This window comes from Chinchilla lanigera, unplaced genomic scaffold (genome assembly GCF_000276665.1).
Source record: "Chinchilla lanigera isolate Chin_1 unplaced genomic scaffold, ChiLan1.0 scaffold00029, whole genome shotgun sequence".
Taxonomy (NCBI): domain Eukaryota; kingdom Metazoa; phylum Chordata; class Mammalia; order Rodentia; family Chinchillidae; genus Chinchilla; species Chinchilla lanigera.
In genome coordinates this window covers 8,800,304-8,807,644 of record NW_004955430.1, presented here as the reverse complement: position 1 = coordinate 8,807,644, position 7,341 = coordinate 8,800,304, and the positions used below count along the sequence as shown (strand labels likewise).

General features: G+C 47.0%; 1 protein-coding gene across 1 annotated transcript in view; it reads left to right on the top strand.

Annotated features, from left to right (window-relative positions):
* Positions 1–6,457: 6,457 nt before the first annotated feature.
* Rftn1 (raftlin, lipid raft linker 1) overlaps positions 6,458–7,341 on the top strand; it is a gene marked incomplete in the record, with an annotated part of 196,131 nt that continues 195,247 nt past the window's right edge. Inside the window, 1 exon segment of the mRNA XM_013515694.1 lies at positions 6,458–6,540.

The following is a 7,341-nucleotide window of genomic DNA, read 5'->3' as shown; positions in this document are numbered from 1 at the left end:
CTATTATGACCTCGGGGGGCAGGATATTGGCTTACCTAAGGGACCTACCGTACCCCCATGACTGCTTCCTTTCAGTCTTTCTTCTCTGCAATCTTGAGGTGTGTCACTGAACTCTGAGAAGATGGGAGACTTTTTCTGTCTCTCTCTCTCTTTTTTTTTTTTTTTTCACTAAATTCTGAATTCCTTTGGACATCTGAAGCTCAAGAGTCCTAGGTTTCAAAACTTCAAATATTTTTTTTTGCCTTTCTTCTGAAACAACCATTCCTTTAGATATAGATGGTCACATAGTTTATCGAGTTCCCAAATTGAAAAAAAAAAAAAAGGAGAGGGGAGAGAGATAGCAGGAAATTACATGAAATATTGGAATTATAAAAGGTATCAAGGGGCTAGGGGATTTAGCTCAGCGGCACAGTGCCTGCCTGGCAAGTGCAAAGTCATGAGTTCAATTCCCAGTACCAGAAAACAAACAAACAAACAAAAATATATAAAAGATATCAATTAATATTGCAAAAATTATTCCTTCACATCAAGCACAATGCCTATGTTGAGTGATGGTTTGGTCATGGTTAGGTATGAGTGACGGTGAGTGCTTCTGATTTTTCAATCAATGGTTTGTAATCATTTAAGCTTTCTCATTTCATTCTTTCATTCAAGCATGCTTTGCTCATTCAACAAACATTTAGATAGCACCTATTATTTGTCAAGTCTTGTTGTAGGTATTAATTATGAAGTGAAAAGTTGTCAGCAAACCTTAATGAAGGAGGTAAGGCAGCCTGGAATTAAACGCCACCTACCCTGTAGAGCAAATTTGAAGCTATATTGATGCTGTTAGTTTAAGGTGGCTTGGAAGAATGAAGAAAGCACACATTGTGGAATCAGAAAACGTAAGTTCCAGTTGATCATCTGTTATGTGTCGCCTTAGACGTGTTCCTTACTTTCTCTAGGCTGAATCTCACTTTCAGATAGTAGATAATTAAAATGTGGCTGGTCTGGAAGCTTGCCGTGGACAGGATCCGGGCCTGCGCATCCCTGGCCGTACTGCGTGTTTGCAGCACAGGAACGGTACGTAGCAGATCCACAATAGGCCCCTGTGAAGTGAGTGACGAGATGAGCTGTTTGCTTTGCTCTCTCTCCCTCTTTCCCTCTTTTCCTCCCCATCCTCTCCTCCCTCCCTTCCTCCCCCTACCCAACCACTTTCTTTCTTTCCTGGGGACTGAGCCCAGAGGCTTCACACCGAATGACATCCCCAGCCCATTTTATTTTTTATTTTGAAACAGGGTCTTATTAAATTGCTAAGTTGCACACACTGGGTTCAAACTTTTGATCCTCCTGCCTCGGACTTCCAGAGGACCGGGATTACAGGTATGTGCTACCACAGCTGGCTTGGGTTACAGGCTTTTCTGGTGGACACTTTGAGAATTATTAGGATTTTAGGTTAATGTGGGGAATGTTCTAATTGGATCACTTCTTTGGGCTGTGTGGCCCCCACATATACTCAGTTCATGATGCCTTGCACAAAATTTGATGGGTTTTAGTAGGGTGTACTTGATAGGGAGTACTTGATATGCTGCAGAAACAACCAACTTGTAGTTTTAGTGGCTTAAAAACAAGTCATTTCTTGTTTATGTTACATAGTTAGTGCAGGTCAGATCAAGGACTCAGCTTCTCGTGATCACTTGGGACCCTTGACTGATGGGCAGCTGTCATATGGACCAGTGCTGATGGCCTTCTTAGAGGGAAGAGAGAGGCAAGGGGGGCGGGAGCTTGGCCTGACAATTAATTCCGTGTTGGAGGAAGTGATAGATACCACTTCTGCTCATAATTCATCATCCAGAATTAGTCATATCATCTCCCAACCACAGGAAGCCAAGAAGAGAAATGATCACAGAGCCAGAAAAGGAGAACCAGAAATATCTGAGGACCTGCATGGGTAATAACCACAGTACTGCTTCTGAGAGAGGGCCCAAGCTGGTCCATTGAGGCCTTTCTAGGTACAACACTATGGGAAGTAGAGGGAGTATCTTGTCATGTCCTTGGATTATCTTTCTCACTGCTGCTTGGGGCTCCGAGGCCCTTCCCCTCCCTCTCGAGACTCACTGGCATCTTACGCTAATAAGTGTCAGTCTTTCTAGGTGCTCCACAGGTCGGACTCTGGCTGCTGCTGGGACCACGTCATTGCCCACCGACAGCGGGAAGGACAAACAGTACATTTCCTGCCTCTGCCCACCGCCTATAGTGCTCCCCTTGCACAAGTCCCAAGAGCTGAGAAGTTTTGCATCAGGATCCTAAGACTTGGAGGAATGATTTTCACTTGAGTGGAAGGTGGGAGGTGTCTGAATTCTGACTCTAGTCAGACCCTGAGTTCCAGCCCTCGTCACTGACATATCCTCTTTGACTGTCCTTGTTTCCTTTTCTCCAATCTGGCAGCGTTTACTCATTCTTAGAAGGTGTGTGTATGGGTTGGCGGGTGGGTGGGGAGCATATGGAAAGGAGATATGGTAGGAATTACAGTTCTGCTTGATTTTCTGTTTTTCATCTCGTTTCATTTTATATTTGGACCTTAACTTTGAAAACTCAAAGCCAGGCTTTAACTTTTTTCTGCTAACTCTCCCTTTTGACAACTATGTGTCCTTTAGCTGTCTAAATTGGTGGCAAGAGGGTTGGTTAGTATAACACAGCCAGAAATATGGCAGGGAGTGGGAGGAGAGGTGGAAAAGACTCATCTCAGTTAATATATCCAAAAAATACCCAGCCATTTGTGTAGTAATGTTCTCCCACAATCTCCCCTTTTTTGACATCTGAGGAATCTATCTATCTACCTATCTATCTATCTATTATCTATCTATTGGGGGTGACCATAATATATGGTGAATGTTTAAATTTTAAAAATCATCATAATAAAAAACATTGCCACTAAGCCCCCTCAGAGTATTCCCCTCACTTTGAACGCACTTATCCCATCACTCTTGCCACTTTATGAAGCAGTTCTGGAAGTTCTCTTTCATGAGTGTCTTTACAAGGTGTGTTAAGAAATACAGTCAATGCTGCTGCTGGGTGCTACCCCAAGGGAAAGGCAGGCATGCTCATAAAAGCATTATGGTGTGTCTTCGTCTACTTATTTGCCAGATCTGGCACTGTGCTACTTCCGGCTCTTGCCCAAAGATTAAAATGACCATGAAAGGTGAATATTTTTAATTTATTGAGGACATCAAGGCAGCCATGATAACACAACTAAAGACCCACAAGAGAACTTGCAGAACTGCTTCAGAAAGCGACAAGAGCAATGGAACAAATGTGTTCAAGATGAGGGGGCACATTCTGAGGGGGATTAATGGCCACGTGTCTGTTACTGCAATATATTTTTTAATTTGAAAAATCTCCATTTTTTTTTTTTTTTTCAATCACATTGTGTGCCTTTCTTACCTCTGGTAATAAAGTTTTCTTTTTTCACACAAGCACAAGTAAACAAGTGTGTCTCACAAATGGACCAGCCCAAGAAGGCCTGCGGCTGTGGCTGGCTCTTGACAAAGCCGGAGGATTCCTCTGGAGACATAGGGGAATGGAGCTGCAAATCGCAGCAGCTTCTTGCAGTATTCGGGAAATCCCTCCTCTAATGGCTCTCTGCTCCAGAGAGCAAATTCTATCACAACCACAGGGGGGCCCCTGCTCCCCTGAACTGCCCGTCTGCCTCAGACTGTGAATTCAGAGGGAAAATGAGGAGTGAATTCAGGAGCAGAATAACAATATTTTTTTTTGTATGGGGGTGAATGGAATATTTGGCTGTCATCCAACATTTCCTCAAATTGGTGATGTCCGTGGGTGGCATTTTCAAAGTATTAGCTTCACTATACTTTGGACAAAAGTCTCTGGCTTTGGCAGATCAATGAATATGCAAAACATACCTAACAAGCTCCTTCCTCCCTCCCCAATTCACACTCCCACACCACCGAGGGAGTCAGGGGCGTGTTTTGACATTGGCACAAGTGTTGTTCTGCTCCAGTGTGACCAGGGTGGAACCAGCTTTCCAGAGCTGGGCCTGCAATTGTGAATAAAAGGCAGGAGCTTCTTCTCCCCTACCACTAACCCGAAGAGACAGAGACCCAGGCTCTGCCACCGGGTCTCATTATAGGACCCTGGTTGCCCTCCCTGGGGCAGCTTCCTGTAACCTTTTAGTATGATGCACTGGCCAGACTGTGATCTCACTGTGACTCTACCCACTTAAAATATTAACTATGGTAATAAAGACGAATAATTCTTGCACCTCTAGAACAAAGATGAGCTGACTTATCTCTTCCACCAGCCCTGAAATGGTGCCATTCAGTTGGTGGGTATAAGCTCTAACTTTTATAGTCCTGTAAATAAACAACTAGGACAATACTACTTCAGGTTCCAAAGCTTCTGCTGGGCCCCTTTTCTGCCAGAAGTTGTCACTGCTTTCTACAGAATAACTGGGAACGGAGTTCTTTTGGGCTTAGGAGCAGAGTAGGCCTGAGTGAGGTGAAATGGTGGGGCTGGGGTGAGGTGAGGTGAGGTACATAATCGGGGTTGGGGTGAGGTGGGATGAAGGCGGGCGGAATTGAAGGTTGATCAGGATTCTAGTTCACTCGAAGCCGCAGTGTATTTGGGATGTAGAATTGCTTCAGCTGGTGGCTTCCCCCGGTGTGTGCATAGGGTAACTGCTGAGGCCGAGAAAGAACTGTTGGAGGAGTCCTTTCACTGAGCTTTTATACGCCTTGTACAGTTTGGCTGAGGCTGTTTCTCACACTTGCCTAGACTGGCTTAACTCCTTTTCTTTCCACAGGGGGTATGAGAAGAATCAGCTTCCCCATTAACTTGGGGCCCACGTTTTGTCAACTTTGATCACTCGGGACCCCAGTTCCGGGGACATCTGTGCCCTACGTGCAGTAATAGCTCGGTTTTCCCGTGTTCAGCTCCCTCCCCAAGTACTTAGTGTTAAATCATAGGGGGAGGAAGTGTGAGCAGAGGAAAAACAGCACTATTACATGACCCCCGATGAGACTGCTGTGATAGAATTAAAAGCTGCCGCCCTAGGACATTCTAACAGATGACATTGTGAGGTTGCCAAGGTAACCCACCAGGATACAGTTCCAGCATCTTTGGGGTTGATGCTGGGTAGATAAGGTCAGTTAGAGGTAAGGCCCAGCTGCCCAGGATCTGTCCCCTGGCTGGCCAGCCCATGGCAGCCAAGTAGAAGACTCAGGCAGCTTTTATACAACAAAAGTGATTCTAATGTTGGGCTCCTCACTGGAAAGTCCAGGTAAAAGAGAATATATACAAAACTTTAAAAGATCCGGATGTTAATGACTCATTCATTCATTCTGTACCTATTAATGAACCCCTACTATGTATCAAGTAGGAAAGGTTAAGAGTTCTAGGATAACCTAAAATATATAAAGCCAAACAGGGAAAATAATCATTGAAGACATTTACAAACCATTAGTACTCAGAAAAATATTGAAGAAAACAGAATCAGAACAGCCTCAAAGACCGTTTTTTCTTTTTATAAACACATACTAAAATACAACTATGCACAAAAATTTTATAAGTGGAAATAATTTGCTTAAAAGAAATCAACTACTTTCTCCAGTGGCAACCATGTTATGCTATCTCCCCCCCCCCTTTTTTTTTGTTTTAAACACCTTGTGGTTTAAGTACTGGTTACTGCCTTAAATATCACTTTCTTTCTCCACTGTAGTGGCCGTCAAAGGATCAAGGTTTCACGTGGGCTCTGACTTGCAGCAACTCAAGGCCTCAGGCAGGATCTTTAAGCTCATAATGATCCTTCCTTTTGGCTTCATGAAAGGGTTTTCAAAACTATTGGCAGTGCCTCTGGACCCTTCTCACGCACTGCTCTCTGGCCCTGGATTTGGGTTGCCCCCTGGTCTTCCTATTTTCTCCCAGATGTCAAGCTCAAGGGTGGCCGGAAGGGAGAAAATCACGGCAGTGGTGGTAAGTGATGACAGGAAGGGGAGGGGTGGAAAGGGAAAGGGGGAAATAAAACAAACCAGTGAAGGGAAGGGCGGGGGCTGGACTGGGATGGCCACAGGGAAGAAAAACTCTGAATAGCAGTGGTAACAAGATGAGCTCCTGAAAACAAAATAGTGCTTCCTTACCCCCTAGGCGGTGTTATTAGTACCAGAAGGACCTCATTAAAACACTGGGGTCTAAACCACCCCTCCGCCGCCCAGGGGCTCTAGCGTGTAAGGACTCCTCTTTGCCCAAGCAGAAAATGGAGATAATTGACTAAATTATTTCAGCCTTCTTGTTCCAGCTCCCTTGTAACAATGATAATAACAATGATAATAGCTAAGCTACAGAGGGCTTCCTAAACACTTTTAATAGCGCAGGCGGAAGCGCTGTATGGCAACAGAACAGGCCAAAAGTCCACACGTTTACCCAAGTCACGCGGGAATAAGGACACAAACAAGGAAGCCAGTTCTAACCATTTGGCTTTGGGTTCTCACTCTCAACCTCTACACGGCCATTTTGCTTTGTTGAGTCTCAAGATGACGCGCTTTTCTCATGGGCCCACTGCTCCGCCTCACATCTCATTTTGGTAATGCAGTGCTGTTCCCGCGCTTTATGTAATTTTTTCCTCGGGTGGCCTCACGTTGCCAGGGTAGACGATTCCCCAAGCCTCCCCTCAGAACATCTTCTGTAGGTGGAATTCGAGGTGGCAAGAGGGCAGTGGCCTCGTTCCTCTGGGGAAGAGCTCCTTGCCAAGAAATAACTTGGTCAGCTGGGAGACCCTTGGGGACGCTCCCACCTGTGGAATGGGACCTCGGTATGGCCCTCTCTCCCGCCCCCGCCCAGCACCTTGATGGTGGTCACCCTTCCTGCGTCTTGGCTCAAATCTTGGGGCATCCCAGTCTCCCACGTGCTGTCCTGGGCACACACAAGCTGGTTCGGCGGGTGGAGAGCGAAGGTCAGAGCCCCGGATCGCGAGCGAGGTCACGAGGACGGCTCTCGCTTGCCTCACCGAGGCGGTGGCGCAGAATTCCTAGGGCGCGCGGGGCGCGGAGGGGGGCACGAGGAGGGGTTCGCTGGGCGGGCCCACGGCTCCCGCTGCGGCTGTCAGGGCCGCTCGGCTTCCCCTGAAGATGCAGCGCAGCATATTTTGCACATGAGTTCAGAGGAAGAGGAAGTGTAGCCAGCGGACGCGCGGCGGCGGCGGGGGCGCGTCGGGGCTGGAGCCGGAGCGCGCCGGGCACAGGTCGCAGTGAGCGGGAGGAACCGGAACCGAAACCGCGAGGGAGGGAGCCCGCGCGGCGCCGACCCGCAGCACCCCCACACCCGGGCCGCGCGGCCTCCGGCCCGGCC